A 20480-nucleotide genomic window follows, 5' to 3' on the forward strand; every position below is an offset into this window, starting at 1 on the left:
TCGGAATTACATACAGCCTCAGAGCAGGCTGCCATGGTAACCACAGTCACCATCCGGTTACCCTCCCCAAAGTGCTGCCCTTTAGTAGATCGATGTCTACCTGCTCGCCAGCCCAGAGTTCTTTTTCCTTTTCCATCTTTGTTTATTGTGCACTGACCTCAGGCCATCTCTGTTTACCTTCAATGTCATTCATATCAAAACACCTCCGTCATTGGAATCACTTAGGGTCCTCTCAATTTACCCCAGAAACATCGTGGGACATTGAACTTGATGGAGAACTGTCGTCATCCCAGTCACTTTCCAGTCAGATCTCGGGTTCACTATGCAGGGAGCCGCCTCCACAGGACGACTGCGAGTAAGCAGTCTGGAGAAGTCGTCGGTTCCACAGAAAATGCACTACCTTCCTGGGACAGGTGTCTGTTTGAGCCAGAGGTACCTGCTGGACGTCTCCTCGGCTTTAGCTAACGATGGTTTGTCATTAGCTCAGGCAGGTGAACACACAACTTGGCGGCTTTTGTCACATTTGATAACTTAGGGTGATTGCCCACCATGGATTAACTGTGAGGAAAATCCTCATTCCTTAAATAAAAAGACATTAAACGCCAACACATGAGCCGATCTTTCAAGCCCACTAGGATTTGAAGGTCTTGAACAGCCCACACCTAGTGCCAGCGGGGGAAAAGAGCAAACACCCGAAGAAAGATGGAAAATGGGATTCAGACAGCTTAGTGGGTAAAATGGTGCCGTGCAAATGTAAGCCCCAAGAATCCTTGTAAAACCCAGCTATGCGGCACCTGTGTCTAATCCCAAAGTTCCGGGAGAGGGAGACGGGAAGATCCTCAGAAGTTCACGGACCAGCTCATCTGCTGTATGCAGCAGGGAAGTCTGAAGAAATCCTCCAAAGAGTTACTGGAGGTAGTCCTCTGATCTCTACGTTCTAGCACACACATTTACACACACACACATACACACACATACACACATGCAAATACACACACACTATACACATCATACACACACACATCATACACACAGAGACACACACTAATTATATATAATATATACCATACATGTACACACATACCCACATTTACACACACAGACATACTCATACACATATACATATCATACATGTACACACACATCATACATATGTATGCATCATATACACACAGACACATACACGTTATAAACACACATCATGCATGTATACACATCACACATACCCACATTTACATACACACAGACACACACTCACTCATACATGTACATACACAATACACATAATACATGTACACACACACACACACACACACACACACACACACACACTGAAGTGGGGCTAGATGATCAAACCTCCACTGAGCACAGTATGAGGGAAGGACAGGCTGCTCTCTTTGATGTCACCTGTCCCATCTGCCAGGCTGCAGAAAGGGTTTTTAACAAAGCAAGCCACACCCTCACATGGATTTGTCTTTTTGGTTTTCTTCTATTGCTTTGTTAACAGAATCAACAGAAATCAACCCACCATGCGAAGACACCACCTAAAGCAGGTTTTATAAAGGCAGAGAATAAACATGCTGGTCTAGAAAACCACCTGCTCACAAATACAACTACATCTACCCCACGAGGTAACTATTGAGTCCAATTGACGGCATGACAATGGGACCAAGAGCAGCCAGCAGACCGCCTCCCGGTGAGGTGTGGCTGAATGCTTTCACAGCGGCTTCTGTTTTCTTGAGAGATTTCAGAATTTTATGCTTCTCCATAGCTCTGTCAACAACCAGGTTGGCACAGTTTGAAAACTAACAGAATTACTCAGACTCTGAGAGCAAATCTCGGCAACCTCCCGTTTCAGTCTCGTTACTGAAGAGACCCTGCCTGCTTAAGAAACGCCATCCTGAATTTCAATGCTAAAATGGTTCTTTGGCACGCCAAGAACCGAGGTTTTTACAATTTTGTACTTCAGTTTTATCCAAATGCAACATTTTAAATAGCCATATGTCTAAATGTCTAAATTGTTCTCAAGCTGGACTCCTGAGTGTGTATGAGTTGTGTGTATATGTATGGTATGTGTAGGTGTATGTGTGTATATTGTGTATGTGCATTGTATCTGTATATGTGTTGTCTGTCTGTCTGTATGTGTATGTATCTGTATATGTGTGTGTTGTCTGTCTGTATGTGTGTGTATGTGTGTTATGTGTGTTATATATGTGTATGTGTTTGTGTGGTATGCATGGTATATGTATGTGTGTGTCATGTGTGTATATGTGTGGTGTGTGTGATGTGTATGTGTTTGTGTGGTATATGTGGTATATATGTGTGTGCTGTGTATGGTATGTGGTGTATGTGTGTGTTATGTGTGTACTTGTTTGTGTGGTGTGCATGGCGTATGTGTATATTTCTATGTATGTGTGTAGTATGTCATGTATATGTGTGTATGTGTATATGTGTGTGTGTTGTGTGTGGTGTATGTGTGTATGTGTGTGTTATGTGCATATGTGCTTCTGTGGTGTGTCATGTGTATATGTGTGTCATGTGTGTATGTGTGTAGGTGTATGTGTGTTTATGTGTATATGTGTGCATAGTATATGGTATGTCATGTGTATCTGGGTTTGTGTGGTGCATGTGGTGTATGTGTGTTGTATGTGTGATGTGTCATGTGCATATATGTAGTGTGTTTCCTATGTATATGTGTTTTGTGTGTTGTGTGTGGTATATGTGTATCTAGTATATGTGTATATGTGTCTGTGTTGTGTGTGGTGCAGGTATGTTGTGTTGTATGTATGTGTGTGTGCTTGCAGTATGTTGTGTTGTATGTGTGTGTGGTGTGTAGTATATGTGTGTGTGCTGTGTGGTATGTGGTATGTGTGTGTAGTGTATGTGGTATATATGTGTGTGTGTATGATATGTGGTTTGTCCTGGTATGTGTGTGTTGTATGTATGTGTATGTGATCTGTATGTATTTGTGTGGAACATGGTCTGTGTGGTATACATGTGTATGTGTTATATATGTGTATGTTTGTAAAGTGTGTGGTATATGGTGTATGTTGTGCTGTGTGTTGCATGTATATGTATGTTGTGTGATTGTGTGTATGGAGTGTGTGTTTGTGTGATATGTATGCATTTGTGAAATGTGTGTTATGTGGTGTATGTGTAGTGCGTGTGATGTGTGTGTGTATTTATGTGTTGTGTGTGTATGTGTTGTATTGTGTATGTGTGTGTGTTTGTGTGTGTGTGTGTGTGTGTGTGTGTGTGTGTGGTTTTTCATTTCACCATTTACGATTGTGTAATAAACTACCTTGAAACCTGGTGGCCTAAGACTTAAGGCATGTTTGACCATTCTTACTGTCCACCTACCAGGATTTCAGGTTTCACTGGAAATTTCCTGTGGTCTTTGTCACAACAGTTAGGCCACTCAACAGAATTCACTGGTGGCTGATGGGTTGAAGCAGAGAGCTCCGGTCACCTATAGCTCCTTAATGGCTAAAGAGCTGTCTGCTTTCTCTCTGTGAAGGTCTAACTGGGTAGGCTGTCAAGATTCAGGGCTCCAGGCCAGCGTTCCAATAAGCAGGAGGGGACAGCTAGAAGCTGCTTTAAAGCTGAACTCAGGCCCCAGTACAGAGTTACTTCCTCTGGCGATGGTGGTAGAGCAAGTTTTAGGACAGCCAAAGCCACACAGAGAAAGCCTGTTAACAACAACAACAACCACAACATGACAAAGTTCAAGAGCCTGTTAGGTAAGTGGAGGTGATATCGATTTCTCCACCTCAAATAAAAAGGTGATTTGTAGGCCTGGAAGCATAGCTCGGTGGTGGGGAGGTCCTGGATTCAACTTCCTAGCAATGGAAAGAAGACAAAGAGAACGGTGTCTGTATCTCTTTAAGTTTCTATAGTGTATACTTTGTTTTTTATTGGGAAACGATGTATTGAATATGTATCAAAGAAGACAAAATAGTATCCAGATCTCCAGATACATATCTTCCATTTCGACAACTGTTGACTCTTGGTGGGTTCTCTCATTCCCATCCTTCTGTTCTCTCTGTTCCCATATGATTTTAAATCAAATCCCAGACACCACATGGGCTATCATTCACCCACAGCAGGAGAGCCTCCAGGTACTGGAAAGCAGTAAGGGCAGCGGCCAGAGGAACTGTCTACTCATTGTTCCAATCAAAAGCTTTCTTTCATTTTTAACAAATCACCCTCACCTCCCAGAGGAGCTTTTCTGCTTGGGCTCTGGTGACACTCATTGGACTGGAGACCTGGGAGACTTGGGTCTGGTGTCAGCACCTACTGGCTTTGATGGAGTGACATTGGCAATGACTAGCTTTTCCACCTTGCTGGGCACATCCTGTTCATCACTGAAACTCACTGTTGGTCCACTTTACAGATTTGGTTAGAGACACTAAACAACTTCCTTAGGCTCAAAGGAAGTTGAGTTTTCCTTGACTCACGCTTTGGCTGGTCCTGCCTTGGTCCAGGGGCGTTTCACTGAGAGTAATTCGGTAAATGATTAACAAGAACCTTTGAAAATACTTTACTGTCCTAAATCACAAAAAGCTCCGAGTAGTTAGTACATTTTCTGTCTAATTAACTGTTAGACAATTTTATCCATGTCTATCATATATGGGGATTATATGACCCCTTCATTGTCCTCCATGGTCATGTCTTCACCTTCAGCCCCCTGACCCTCTTCTGTATATTGCACTTCCCTACTCACTTCCTCTGAACTGGCAATGCTTTACGACTGTGTAATTTATTAAATCAAAATATGAATACATCCATACCCATGGACATGCATATTTTTTTTCTACTTCTCCCATTCTTACACAAAAGATAACGCTTTCCTATATTCTAACTGTAGCAAAGGCATTCCTAAACTCGCTATGTAGCCCAGGCTAGCCCCAAACTTGTGACTGTCCCCCTGTGTCAGCTCACCAAGTGCTCGGATTACAGGCATGAGCTAGCATACTTAGCTTCTCAATGAGTGTTTGTCAGCCTCTAATGTAGACCAGCTGACGCCTCTCTGGTGTGCTGAGCGTGGGAAGTGTGATCATGAGGGAGCTAGGGGAGAGGTGGGTAGGAAGGTAACGGTGTCAGAGAGAACTCTGGGAGGCTGAAGGCTGAGAACGCTAATTCTCTCATTAATAGAAAGGAAAGAATTAGAGATCAGAGACGTGTGGAAGGGAGGTGGGTGGGCACCCACAGGAACATTGTCTTCCTTCTAATTCCATCCAAGAGCAGCTCTGTCTCTTTAGATCTCTACTACGGAACTGAGCTGCATCAGTTGCGTGACTGTGAATCACGCTACTGTGTTCCAGTTTTACTATCCTAGCCGTTGATCGGAATCTAGACAGGGAACAAGGTCCAGCCAGGAAGCTGGCGCGTGTAGGTAGCTGGCTAGCATTCTAGCTGGCACTGTGACTTAACACAGAACGTTTTGTTTCACGGTTGAGTTTTCAAAATTCTCAAACATGTCATTACGCCCACAGCGAGAACACAGAGAAACAGCTTCTCTTGGAGCTAAGGGTTTGAAGGAGGGGTGACAGGCAGGAACAGGAGCAATGGGCACACTTTCAGAGAGCTAAGGGAACCGTTGCCAAAACTCAACATAAAACTGTATGGACGTCTCAGGTCTCCATTCCTTCCTTTGCAAAGATACCTGACTGCTGGGTAAGTCTTCCTCAGGTGATGCCCCCGCCCTCTGTATGTCCTGGTAGTCTCCCCTGCCATCCATGTTTGAGCAGATTCTTCTAGAATTCAGAAGAATTCACTTTTCCCCTTGAGTGACGTATTTCTTGAACTCACAGTCTTAGCAAGTATGGGACATGGACCTCCTCGTTCCTGTGCTAATAAGTAGCCTTTCCACAACACAGGGCTGAGATTCTCCTTCATTTGTTCATGACTTTGTAGCATCTTATTTTGAAGCGAGGCCTTGCCATGTGGCCTAGCCTGGCCTTAAACTCAGTCTTCTGCCCAAGCCTCCTGAATGCTGAGATTGCAGTAGACCCATCACACGTGGCTTGTTAACAAATCTTATATTTCAGGATCATTTTACATCTATAGAAAAGCCACTAAAACAGGACAGAGGCTTCACGTCCTTTACCATTTCCCCATTTCTCACATATGACGTCAATACGGCAGACATAGTCACAAAAAAATGGACTCAGTCATTTTAAATGAGTTCCGTAGCTTGCTTGGATCTCTTTAGAATGTCGTATCTTTGTTATATCCCAGAATCCTGTCTAAGATACCACATATATTTGTATTTTTTAGGTTCCTCTTTACTGAATAGTTTATGATTAACTTTTTTATATTTGAACCATCTACTCCTAGGGTACTAATCAAGATTCTCAACGCCACCACTCCCGAGCCTCAGGGTTGCACATGCCATGGAGACTTTTGATTTTAGGAAAGTTTGTTGCTTTGGGACAATCTCAGCTGTCTCACAAGAAGTTAATTACTGGGTTTCCTGACTGCTTACTGCCCTGGTGTGTGTGTGTGTGTGTGTGTGTGTGTGTGTGTGTGTGTGTTAGTCCCACCTAAAGGTAAAGGAATATTCTAGATTCCCCGATGCTCTTTGCAACCCCAGGGTTCCCTGGCAACGCATCCTCTGCTGTCCTCAGGACTAGGAGAAAAAAGTATATTGTGCTTGAGATGGAAACTCTTGGCCCAAGGTGCTGCAATGAGGCTCGACTCAGAAGAGTACCAAACACAGGAAGGGAGGGGGTTTACAAGGCAACAACCAAGGGAAAGACGGTCAACTGCCTTGCCATGTGGCGATGAAGGTTACAAAGCTTGGTTGGGCTCATTAAGGTGCGTGTAAGTACCCAAGGTATGGCTGTCCCATCTATGAGGGGAGGCCAAGATCAGAGATCTGGTACATTTTTGGCATGATAATAAAGAAGTCTTAGAGGACTGGTCATTGTCCCCCAGAAAGCTATGATGCTGACTCCTAAATATGAGGGGAACATCAAGGCTTCCCTCGTTCACTCTTTAGATCTGTAGATGTTAGAAAAATTCCTCTGTTGGAGGGAAAAGTTAAAGGCTCTTAGAATTGTCTGGCAACAGTGACTGGACATTAAAGACACTTACATGTGAGGCTGGAGGATGGCTCAACGGTTATGAGCACAAAAGATCAGCCCCATAGGATCCGACTCCCTCTTCTGCCTTTCCTCCTGCACTGCAAGCACATGATGCACACACACACACACACACACACACACACACACACACACACGTGTAAAACATCCATACACATACAACTAGTAATAAATAAGTTTTTTGAAAAGAAGGTTAAATGTCAGGAGAAGTTAGGAGTTTATATTAGGATTGGAACCTGAATGTTCAAGTTTCTTGCTTTTACCCAGAGCCCAGCGCTCTCCTGTCCCTCTAGGGAAAAAAACTCGAGCCAGCTTGGGGCTCTCTCCCATAGGCACTGCTGTGTAATCAACTTCTCGACGCTAAGTGGCTGAGACTATCTTCATCGTTTAGTTGCTCATAATTTTGACATCAGGCAAGGATAGCTTGGTGCAATCTAGCGTTGCTTCATGTAGCATCTGCTGGGACACTCGACTTTCAAGCTGGCTGCTGGTCTGGGGGCTCTTGGTTCTTTTTCATGAGACCTTCTTCAAGTGGCTACTTGGGCTCCCTCAAAGCAAGGACATAGGATTCCAAGGATAGAAAGCTGCATGTTCGGTTTATAGCCAAGGTCCAGGAGAAGCACATACGCTCTTATCTTCATATCAAGTCCAGAGAACATGCAGAGAGATGGGAAAACTCTGCCTCTCTATGAGGTAAGTAAGAGAGACTTTAACGTACTTTCTTTAATGTGCCACACGAAAAGGTTAAAGGTAGAATGTCAAGCCGGACCATGGTGGCGAGCATCTTTAACCCCAACACTGGGAGGCAGAGGCAGGTGGAGCTCTTGTCCTGTTTCTCTTCCAGCCTTTGGATTTTGATCTCCCAGACCCTTCTAACAAATTCCTTAAGGGTAAGCAAGGTTGGACTCCGTTGCTTGAGCCACAGACTGATGAGGGAGCTGGATGCCTCGTCCAGAGGGGAGGGTAGTGGGCGGTCACAGTACACGCAGGACAGGGCATTGGGAAAGCATCATAAGTGGTTCTCGACCTGTACGTCTCAACCCCTTTGGGGGTCAAACGACCCTTTCACAGGGTTCGAATATCAAACGTCCTGCTATCCGACATTTACATTATAGTTCTCAGCAGTAACAAAATTGCAGTGATGAAGTAGCCATGAAAATAATCGTATGGTTGGGGATGACCATAACAGGAGAAACTGTTAAAGGGTTGCAGCATTAGGAAGGGTGAGAACCCATGATCTAGAAGGAAGAAGACAGCTCAGATAGAAATGTTAGAGTTTTAAAATATGAGCTCAGTATGTGGGTGCGTGAAGGACTGGCCACGACCACTTCCCACTGAAGGGACAGAAAAGACACAGTAGAAAGGTGAGGTTGGCCTGACAGTTGAAAAGGAAAACGGAAGGAAAAATATATCCTGATTGGAAAGTCTATGTGCGTTTAGTTGTCTGGCGGTAGACTTGTTCAGTCTACCTAGAGCAGGAAGGACTAGCAAAGGGCTTATGGCTACTGCGTTCTATGGACGTTGAAGACTGAAGGTGTCTTAGTCCAGTTTCTCTGTAACAGAATGCCAGAGGCTGGTAAAGAATAGAAGTTTATGGGCTGGAGAGATGGCTCAGCGGTTAAGAGCACTGACTGCTCTTCCAGAGCTCCTGAGTTCAATTCCCAGCAACCACATGGTGGCTCACAACCATCTGCAACACAATCTGATTCCCTCTCCTGGTGTGTCTGAAGAGAGTGACAGGGTACTCATATAAAATAAACAAAATCTTTAAAAAAAAAAAGAATAGACGTTTATAAGGCTCACAATTAAGAAGCAGTGGTGGTAGCATGGTGTCAGCATCTGGGGTCGGGGGGCTTCTTGTTGCATTCTGACATGGTAGAAGACATCCCTCGACTAGACAGCATAGACAGCATAGTCGCGTATGTTACCTCGTGTCTCTCACTCTCCTGACACAATCTAATCCTAATTATTTTCCAATGGCCTGACCTCCAGTTTCCCAACACAGGAAATCTGGAGGGCAGTCCCAAGCCAAACACTAGAACACAGACTTTGGTCTTTCTTCGGTGGGTCCCAGGGAATGGAGACCGCTAGTCTTCAGGGAGAATTACTGGGCAATGGATGCATTCGGGTGTGAAATCTGGTAGCCATAGATAAAGCAGCCAGGTAGGACCCTCAAGGCCTGAACTCTGAAGTCTGCTGGTGCTGGCAGAAATGGGAAAAAAACAACATGCAAAATGGAAATTAGAATTTGTAAACTGACAGCTCCCCCTGCTTAAAAAAAAAAAGAAAAAAAAAAAGAAACCACCACCCGCAAAGCCAACTTTCAGCGTGCGTTGGCACAGTCTCTGTATTTATAAATACACTGTATTTACATAGAGTGGAAGGGAAACCTGTAACACTTCCATATGCTGCTATAACATGGCTCTCCTCAACTCTCTGACTAGAGAGCTTGCTCCATACATTAGTAAGGAATAGGATAAGCAGCCAGAGAAAAATAATCTCTACATCCTTCTATGAAAGTACTTGTGTGTGGTTTGTATTTATGTGTGTGTATGTGTATCCACATGTGTGTGCCTGTATGCACTGTGTGTATGTGTGTGATTACGTGTATGTGTATGCACATGTGTGTATAAGCATGCGTGCATATGGCATGTATGCCTATGTGTGCTTGTATGAGTACATGTGTGCATCCCTTTATTTTTAACGCAGTTTGCAGCAAATCTGTAGACTTTGGAAGAGTCATTCCATTCTGCTGAGGGACCAGCGGCTTCCTGTACCCCTGTTTTTGCTTCAGTTAGACCTGGTGGTGGATGCAAGGGGCTTCTGCTGAAGCAGAGGGAAATTCACTCACTGAGTTGTCAGTGGAAATGAACTGGGTAGCTCCCAGGGCAGTGGGGTTATGGAGGCTCCTTAACAAGGAGTGAAAGCAACCGAGTGATTTGCAACCTCCCTTCTGTCATCATGGCAAGTCTGTTGATCTACCTCGTAATCTAATTTGAAACCGGAATCTCTTTACTCTCACCCACAAAATTCAACCCAAGCTACCTTCTTGATCACTGCATGTCCAGTCAGAGCTCGGCCCTCGGCTCTCAGGTGAAGAGATTGACTGGCCATTGTCTGTCACATGGTTCCCTTCCTGCCCTTTGCTAAATACGAGGAGGTCCCAGACTCCTGCACCGGCCACACTGGGACCAGATCCAGGACTGATGAACATGGTTCTCTTCTTTGGGAATTTGGAATTTGGACTCAAAGATGTCAACAAGCTGTTGAGGTGCTGAGCCTGAAGACTGGGGAACTGGAGGCCGTTTGAGGGAGGCCGAGGAAACAGAAAGCCATCTATCTGGAGTTCGATAGTACAGATGACGTAGAGATGGAGGACGAATTAACCCAGGAGAGGAGAGAGCAGATGGGGAGAGAAGAGAGGCTCCAGGAGAGATGGGGGCTGGGGTGGGGGAGACCACTGGCTTAGCTACCACTTTCTCCTTCCTGCTCCCAGATGTGGTGAGGCCAGTGTTCCTTCCCTGGGTTCAAGCCATTTCCCCACAGCCTTGTAACACTCCCTCCTGCCTTTTGGACAGTTTAAAGCCATTCCTATCTTTGTACCAAACATGCCCTCATCAACTTTCTATGGAATTTATTCATTCCATGTTTTGTCGAAGCACTAATTGTATTACACTGTAGCTGTTGATTCCTGCTCCCTCTTCCTCTCCCTTCCCCTCTCTCCCTCCCTCTCCCTCTCTCTCTCCCTCTCCTGGCTGCCTTTGAACTTCCTTTAAGGGGTCATAGTTTGTCTGCTATCGTTTGAATTCCAGTACTCAGGAGAGTGACAACCATACATCAGCTGACTATCTAAAAAGTACTTTTCGAGTTAGGGGTCAACCCTTTCACATCCTGTATCGATCCTGGCTTAGGATGACTGTGTTTCACATTGAGTTTTGACAACCTAAACATCAAACACAAGCTATTGCTTCTGACTGGCCAGAGTCCCTGAGTGGCACAGTAGGAACCCGTAACTGCCTGACTCCTGGTGTGGAAGGGGCTCTGGGAGATCACTGCTGTCTGGAAACAGGACATCAGTTTACCATGGAGCACTAGCCATTGTCTTTTATTTAAAAATATATAACTTCACATGCACAAAGTGCGTAGAGCAGTAGTGCAAAGATTAAACAAACAAACAAATATCCAAACGTTGTTCCTACAATACAGCATGTGTCCAAAGCCCCGGATAGTTATTTATATGTATTCATACAACTTACAGGGTGAGAGCCATCCTTCTGATAAAAATGTATTTCATGAAACAGTTATGGTTTCTTTTTTCTGTTGCCGTCAGGATTTCCTAAATTTTAATAATAGCTCTGTGATAGCTTAGCTAATTATATATGCATTAGATTCTTGAATTTTCCTATGATTGATATTCAGATTGCTTTTTCCCTCCTTCCCCTCCCCCTTCCTCCCCTTCCCTCTCTGCCTCCTCCTTCCCTCCTCCCTTCCCTTTCCCTCTCTCCTACTTCTCCTCCATTTTCTCTCTCCCTCTCTTTGTCCTTTCCATCCATTGTTGATGTGGTTTCTTTGGAAAACATGCCATAAATTCTTCTGTTATTTTAGTTTGATTCTTTTAGATAAATCTTCCCAGATCCATGCTATTGCCATAGGGCTGAGCTTTTCTTCAATCACAAAGGTTTGCTGAGAATGCCGTACGCTGGCTGCTAAATGTTGGTACCACAATGAGGCAATGTCCTGTCTCTATAAGGATTCTCTGGCTGTCTCTTCCCTTCTGGCTTGCCAAAGGGTGCCATGCAGGCTGCAGTGGAGGAACTGTCATCAAAAGTCTTACTCAGCTGTGGTCCCTGAATGCTACAGTACTGTCTGGACAGGGAGTATCCCTGGAGCAGTAGTGGCAAGTCTCTTACGGTCGTAGCTAACTGCTGCTGTCTATCTGAGCTGAGGTCTCTACCACAGGATGGAATCTGTGTGTGGTACTGCAAACCTGGTCAAAAGCTGATAATTGGGATGGAATCATGGGCATTACCAAATACTAAAAACGCTGCTACTGTTCTGTTAAATGGGTATAATGTACCCATCGAACTGTTGTCTAAATAATTATGTTTATTTCCATGCTAATATTAGCTTAGGTCAGAGACAGTACTTTTGCCAGTGAACAGTAGTAACTACAGAAATTCATAACTGATAAAAGGGATGAAATTAAGAGACTATCACACCCTCGGGCATGGATGGGAGACTCTGCACTACTATGCCCTAGGCTTGGCAGATAAATTAGAATATGTCACGTTAAAATGCTATGCCATAGAGAAGAACAAATAGTTGTGAAGCCAGACTCCCTTGTCTGGGAGCTGGCTTTACATGCTATATTTCTTACTAAAGAATACCATGTTCTCTGTCCACAGCAACATGGTGGTCTCTCTGACCCCAATGCTATCACCCAATACATTCAAAGTATTACTAGAGTTAATGACCATTCCTTTGGTGAGCACTTGTGTTCTGGATTTTATGATGTAATACAATGTAACCCTCTCAGTGATAATGTGAGACCATAGTTTTTATATACAATGTAACCCTCTCAGTGATGTGAGAGGGTTGGTTTTATATACAATGTAACCTTCTCAGTGATAATGTGAGACCGTTGCTTTTATTGCCCTTACTGTTTCTCACAACAGAGCCTCAAAGATGTAAAAAATAACTTGTCAGATTCACACAAGTTAAAAAAAAGTGAATACAGAAGCTGGATGGGTGTTCACATTTGTAACCCCGATATTTGGGAAGCTGAGACAGGAGGATTATGAGTTCAAAATCAATCTGAGTTGCACAAAGGTTCTGCAGGCAGGCTAGGAACTCAGTCAGTTTACCTGCAAAATTGCTGTCTCTGAACTGAATTCCCCTCTCCCTGGGCAAGCTCTATGCTCTGTAAATGCAAAGTCTTTGTTCTACTGGTGACTATAGGAGAGCGGTTTTGTTGTTGTTGTTGAGCAAGTCTTACAGGCCAAGTCTCAAGTCTCTTCAATGTGGCCTCTCATGTTTGTCAACCCTCATGATCAGGCCTAACCTTCTCTCGGTCCCCAGACAGCACTGGGGTGATCACTCAAGATTCTTGTGATAAGGCTGTTCAGGGTACACATGGCGGTCTGGGGTACACATGGAGCAATCTACATTGCTTTGCGCTGTATTATTCATCAACACACTCTTCCCAGAAGGTAGTTTTTGTCGTCCTTGGATATTTTGGTTTCTAGTCACAACGGAGTAAGCTGTACTGCATACCTAAATGTGTGAGCAGCCATGACCTTCTGTATATCCCAACGCATGGTGGGCTCACACGTTTCCTGTATGAGAAATTATTAGCAATGAGCCTGAATCCCTGGGATCCCAAGAAACAGTCCCTGAATAGGGGTCATGAACAAGTGATTTGCACAGGAAATGCTCCTGGGGAGAGCCAGGGACAGAGTAGGAAAGCCAGACACAGAAAGGGGGAACACGAAGCAAAGGTGTGTGGAATTTCTGCCTGACCCCAGGGGAGTTCAGGGGTATTAATTATACCTCAGAATTGGTCTCTAGCAAGGCAGAGCACTGGACTTTGGTACTGGGTGGAGCAGGTACTGGCTTTAAGCCTATAACCCTGCACATCTGGCTCTGTAGACCTGAATAAACCGGGCAGCTGTGGGGAGTCCTCTGGAGAAGATGGCAGGAGTGAACTGATGGAGAAAAGATAGGCAGATGTGGTCTAGGCATTCAGAGCGCACAGAGGCATCCTGCCCATGTCAGCATGCAATCAACGTCCAAGCGACAACCCAGTGGCTAAAACTGCATTCGTTGGAAGCCGGTCTGCATTTCCATCTCTGCTTGGCTATCCCAGATACACAACCCAGCCAGGCAAGACTTGGTCTCCTTTGAGTAAGTGAGAGGGGAAGACTTGAGATCTGTGCTGGAAGGATTATTTTGATGATGGTCCCAAGCAGGTTTGCTGTAACTGTTAGCTCTTACCTCTGATTCAATACAAAGATAAATTGTAGAACGTCCCTGCCCAGTAGGACCATATGCCTTTATCCTTGAAAGTTTGTTATCGCTTTTTTCATCGTTTTTGTTTTGAATCTGCTGATGTTACTAAAGCTGTGGACATTTGTTTAAAGGTCCATGCTTGTCACAAGACTTGACAAGCTTCATAGAAAGTTACACAGTCTTCATCTCCTCCTGCTTTGTCTGTGCAGAGAACCCTTGTCTTAGAGAGAGAATTCAGACAGCAGCTTCTCCTGAGCTCTCGCTCACCGTTTCTTTCTGGTTTTAAGGTTGTGGGATAGACACCTTTGAAAGGAATTTCTTTTAAAGGAAGAGAACATAATGAACCCCTGGGGAGGAACAGAAGACACAACCCAGTCTCAACAATTATCAGTTCTTAGTCAGCCTTGTTTCATCTGCCCGCTAAACTTACCTCCTTCCTGTTATCTGAAGGAAATATTGGACACAGTAACCGTTGCATCCATGAATATTCTACTATGTGCCTCCAAAAGACAAGGATGCTTTTGGCTTTCATTTAAAATTAACATAGGCTAAGGCTGCTCTGCTTTTTGTTTTGTTTTTTGTTTGTTTTTTTAATGCAATGAGTTCACGCCCATGAATCTTCTCGAGCGTGTAGATGTGTGTCTCCATCCTTATGATCACACGGCTGAGTAATTGCCCCCCAGAAGAGGCGACATTCATGAGTACAATACCATGACTGGACCTTTTTAAAAGCAGCAACAAGTAAGCTTTTGAGGATGCATGTGACCCTGACTCTTTATAACCATGGATGGCTCCCTAATGTGCTCAACAGTCTAAGTCACACTGTCCCTCTCACAAAGGAAAGGGTCCTGTCTTGGCACTCTGGCATTTCCTGCACAGCACGTGCTCTAAGCAGTCTCTACCCTTGGTTCTGACAAGAGATCCAAATAGACAAAGTGCTTCTCCACTGGCCAGTGATAGGGATATAACTCAGATCTTCTGTGCTAGCTGGCTCTCTAACACTGACCATGATTTGCTCTGTTTCCTTTTGGGGAGGGTATCTTGCTGTTATACAAGCTGGTCTTGAACTCAAGATCCTCCCAATTCAGCCTCCCGAGTTGCTGGGTTCATTGCACTCAGCCAAAACGATACATTCCACAGCAATTTATTTATTCTCTTCTGCATATAATCACCTTCCTGTGTTACCCAGAGCTCTCTCTTTGACGGAAGTTTTGTGACACCCCCGGGTTCTCATATAGTACAATTAGCCATGCTAACACGACTTTACATTTTTATGGGATGGAGTATTTTAAGATGGTTCTCGCCTTCTTTTTTTTTAATGACAGAATTTTAACTCAATAGTGGTTTTATTTCTTATAAAAATAGCTGCAAATGGTAGAGCTGAAAGGTAAGTCTTTCGCTAAATTAGGTATGATGGTACGTGCCTGCGAGGTCGACAGCTTGGAGACTGAGCCAGGAGGATCTTGAGTTCAAGACCAGTCTGGGATACATAGTGGGATCCTGCTCCAAAGAGGAGGGTGAAGACAGAGAAAAGGAAGAAGAGGAAGAGGAGGCAGATGGGGAGGAGGGTGTGGAGGAGGACTAATTACAAGTGGGACTGCCTTACTTCACAGATGAGAGCGTTCGGGAGAGTGGGAGAAACACTAGCAAAAATAAAAAGAAATTAAAAATAAAAACCTGGGGCTAACAGTTGGAAGTGCTGCTTCTCTTGAAGGGCTCTTTCCATCTCGTCAAGTGGCAAGGCAGGGTTATGGCATTTCCATCATCACAGGCGGCAGTGAACTTTAGTTCCCACGGTCTAAGGCAACCGCCAAGATACAGACAGCCTTATTCTGGATGTTTCGTGCAGTTACCTTTTTGGTAACTTTGCGTGTTCTTACCTGGTACTCATGACCTGTGGGCATGTCGGCAGAGAGGGAATCACATTCCAATGACAGGAAGAATGAAGGAAAGGGCTGTGTGTGGACATTTAGCAGTCTCTGGTAACAAGATGTCTGGAAGAGGCAGAGTGGTTTGCTCCTGGAGCTCTGCATGGTCTCCGCCTCCCTCCTGTCTCCGCCTCCCTCCTGTCCCCGCCTCCCTCCTGTCCCCGCCTCTCTCCTGTCCCCGCCTCCCTCCTGTCCCCGCCTCCCTCCTGTCTCCGCCTCCCTCCTGTCCCCGCCTCCCTCCTGTCCCCGCCTCCCTCCTGTCCCCGCCTCCCTCCTGTCCCCGCCTCCCTCCTGTCCCCGCCTCCCTCCTGTCTCCGCCTCCCTCCTTCTTGTCTCCTGTCTTCAGTCCTGAAGAGCATCCGGCCACACTACCCATCCTTTGCCTCACATACCCCATACCCCATCCTTCTGGCTCCTCCCCCAGCACCCCACCCACACCCCCGCAGCTCTGGAACAGACCCACAGAACGCACAGAAAGCCAGATGCAGCGTGCTCTTAGTGTCTCATCCAAGTGCAGGCCTACCACAGCTGGCTTCTTATCACCCAAAAAAGACAACTAAGCCACGCCCCTGTCCCCATCCCATGCAGGAAGGACTGAGGCAGTGAATAGAGAGTGACAGTGGGGTGGAGTTATCAAGACTGAGTGCCGAAGCCAGCCACACTGCCTCCTGGACCAAAGCCAGGATTGTTGGCAAGAGAACGGGTAGTGAGAAGTGCCAAGATGGTCTTGAGTGGGCTGCAAAGAGTGGCTGCCAGGCCAGGAAACTCAAAACCGTGCCAGCTGCTAGGAGATGCTCAGAGCGTTCATGGCATGGTGGATACATGACGAGAGTGCTGGAGAGATACAGCTGACGTGCAGTGCCAGCCCTACTGCTGTGGCTGAACTCTGCACCCCAAATTCATATGCTGAATCCCCAGTCTCCAGTACCTTAGAATGTGACTATTTAGAGACAAAGAGCCCACAGAGCGACAACCGAGTCTATTAGGCTATTAGGGTTGACTGGAATCACATCCGGTTGCTCTTATGAGACAACCAGGGCAGGATCACATGGGCAAAGAGAAATGACCCTGCAAAGAGACAGGAAGAGCATGGCTACCCTCCCACTGAGGGGGGAGGCCCTAAATGAAGAAGTTCCTGCTGGCACCTGAATTGAAAGCCTCCAAACGTCAATGCTGTAGGAAGATTAAGTCTCTGTTTAAGACAACAGTCTATGGCGTCTCATTATAGAGACCTCAGAACCTAGCCCAGTACTTACCTTCCGATGTCATTAACTATCGTGTGCTTCTGCTTTCTTTACTATCAAAGGGGCTGGTTTCAGTGCCTGCTTACTGTGGGCTGGCTGCAATGTCGGCTTATTAGCGTTAATGAAGAACTAAATGAGCCGTCTTTGTGAAGAACCAGAACAGTCCCGACACACAGTAAGCTCTACGTGGGTGACTGTTTGATGCATATGTGTAGTTACATGTAATATTGGCAATATTGGCATGTCTACTCTCCATTGTCCCTTCTTCATTCACCAATAATGAATAAGAATAAATAACCTGATACGATCCCAACAGTGGGTTGGACGTGGATAAAGCCCTGAGCAAGAAAGATTAGTGTCTTCTGATCTTACTGAGCTTGCGTTCTGGTAGAAGAAAACAACAATAAGTTTTCAAAACGCTGTATAATGGCTGTTAATTCCTGATTGTGCCGAATGCTTTGAAGAAAAACACCCAGTGATGAGAGAGAAGCTAGAAGGTGAGAGAGAGAGTCAGTCACGTGGAAAAACTTCCCAGATGGTGAGTTGGTGCAGAGGGAAAAGCTTGATCTGAGCGAGCCTGGTACTGGAGGCCAGTGTTGCTGGAACGTGGTGAGTGTTGGGTCTGGGGCCAGGATAAGGCTGAAGTCCTATCCACACAGCGCTTTGTAGCCAAGGGGGAGGTGTTTGAGTTTCATTTTAGTGCCGAGAAGCCGCTTTAGAAAAGTGTGCTTGTCTAATATGCTTGTTTTTAGCCACTGTGGCGGCTGAGTAGATATCACTGAGGAGAAGGGAGAGTAAATGCGAGGAGACAAGATACATAACAGGTTGGAGAAAGGTGATGGTAAAGGAAGAGAGATGCAGGGGAGGAGCCTGTCTTGCCTGTGCCTCTGCGTGTGTGTGTGTGTGTGTGTGTGTGTGTGTGTGTGTGTGTGTGTCTAGAATGCCAGCATCAAACTCCAATATCATGTGGTTTCTGTGGAGGACCACAGTCTCTCCTGTGCCTTTCCTCCTAAGTTTAGACTGCTTTTCCATCTCACTCCATTCCTGGAGTGTCAAGATACACCCCTCACCTCTGGATAGTGCTTTGATGAACAGCGGACTCCAGGGCTGCTGTATAGGGAGTCATCCACACACAGAGATTAGGGGAGAGACAACATCCCTGACCTGGAGATGGGCAAGTGTGTGTCCATCACGGCTAGCTGGTTATGAGCTGGTTATGAAGGTAGCCAGGCTCTGACTGGGAGATGTTTTCACACTGGCAATGCATGGAGCTTCCTCTGGAAGAAGCATGGTGTCTCACACTGAGACTCTGCTCTGCCTTGGCTCTGCCTCCTCCCCTTCCCAACTCTACATTACAGTGGCAGAGGGAAATCTGTAATGTGGGCATTCACCCATCTTCCTGGTTCGGCTAGATATAGTAAGTGTATTTGGATATCCCCCCAAATCTCTCCAGCCAGGCTAGGTAGGGTAAATGTTTGTCTCACTGACGTTTAGGTTCATGATGGTCTTTTCAAGGTAAGCTTATCCTATGTCAGTCAAGGAGCTTTTGTATTTGTAGCCATGGTTTTCCTTCTCTGGTTCAGGGCAAGGGCAAACCCCAGGGGCAAATGGGGCAAGAGTTTCATGATATAGAGGAGACTTTCAGATATTAGCCAAACATGTGTAGAATGGCAATCTAAGTGGAATATTCTTACGGGATGTAAGTTTCCATGGAAGTGAGTTTCCTTGTGCTCACTGAACACCTGAAGCCCGGGGAAGAGCAAGGAAGGTTTAAAGCTCTGGTCAGAAGAAGGTCACAAGCAACCTTGCCAATTATAACTAAAAAAGACCCGAGCCCCTCTGCCAAGGAGGGCATAGGCTGGTTGCCTGGCAACCAGAATGCATTCTCCTTGTCCAGTGTTTGAGGCTTTAATTCACCAACCAAGGCTGTTCTTGATGTTCTTTACCATGGGGATACATCTGTGTACCTCCACTGGGGAAAGACTTACCTCTTCCCCAAGTGGGCAAATCTAGACCAGAAATGGTCGTCTGTCGGCGCTGGCAGATTGTCTCAGGTCCATTCCCTAACTGAGACCCAGAGAAAGCTGGCTCACCCCGTTAACAACAGAAGAAGCCTCCTCCATGCTGTCTACTGCCAGGGGCCTGTTGGGTAATTTCATCACCTTCATTTGACCCCCATAGGGACCTCCTCACCGGGTACTCAAGGGCCTAGATTGCCTATTGATCATGCAAAATGGCCCTGCGTGCTTATGGAATTACACCCAAGTTCACTAACTCACAGTCAGCAGGAATCCTGCTGAACCTGTGGAAATCATCAAGCAAGACTAAAACAAGGGCCCTGGTGACTCTCGCAAACTGTATCCATAGTGACAAAAGCTACTGGCAGAAGGCCGCCAAGGAGAGGCTCAGCCAGCACTCCTCAGGGAAACGACAGAGGGAGGCAGCCTGCCTTTACAAGGCTCTGAGCGCAGAGGGCCACCTGCGGGAGAGTGCAGGAGTTAGGATCTGGGGGGACGAGGGTCCAGATTGCAGGTAGTTTAACGCCCATCTTTTAATTAGTACCTTCAGAAAAACCACAGGTGAGAAAAAGTACTGGCGTTCGCGCGTGCGTGCGTACGTGTGTGCATGCATGCGTGCGTGCGTGCATGCGTGCGTGCGTGCGTGCGCAGGGCTGAGCTGTACCACAAACCTAGTGGTCAGTGGCAATCGTGCTCTGAGACCCTGGGGCAGGGCCTGGTTTTCAGAGACCTGTTTTTATTTTTGTTTTTAAAGAATCACCAATGTTTACTGTTACTCTTTTTCTGGGAAAAAAGACCCCAAGTGTCCTCGGGGTTCGTGGAACATGGTGCTAACCTTCCGCAGACACCCTCCACATGTCCCCATGATGCCGAAAGAGTCGTGGGCATCCCTTAAGGACAAAAGGGTAGGGAGGAGAAACAAGTAGCTTGGAGGGGGAGTTTAAAAGCGGACTTTGAGAGTCAGGGCGCAGCCTCAGCTTTCTGAGGGAAAGATGCGTGGGTTTGTGGGTTCGCAGCTCAGTAAGCAGTAATGCAGGGCCTGTCCTCACTGAACGGGCCAAGGCAGAGACCTGCTGATGGGGGCCAAGGCAGAGACCCGCTGATGGGGGCCAAGCATGTTCCTCACTCACTGATGGGTCTTCTTCGCACAGCCCACTCTCAGCTCCGCCTGTCACT

This window comes from Rattus norvegicus, chromosome 14 (assembly GCF_021556685.1).
Source record: "Rattus norvegicus strain SHRSP/BbbUtx chromosome 14, alternate assembly SHRSP_T2T, whole genome shotgun sequence".
Classification (NCBI taxonomy): domain Eukaryota; kingdom Metazoa; phylum Chordata; class Mammalia; order Rodentia; family Muridae; genus Rattus; species Rattus norvegicus.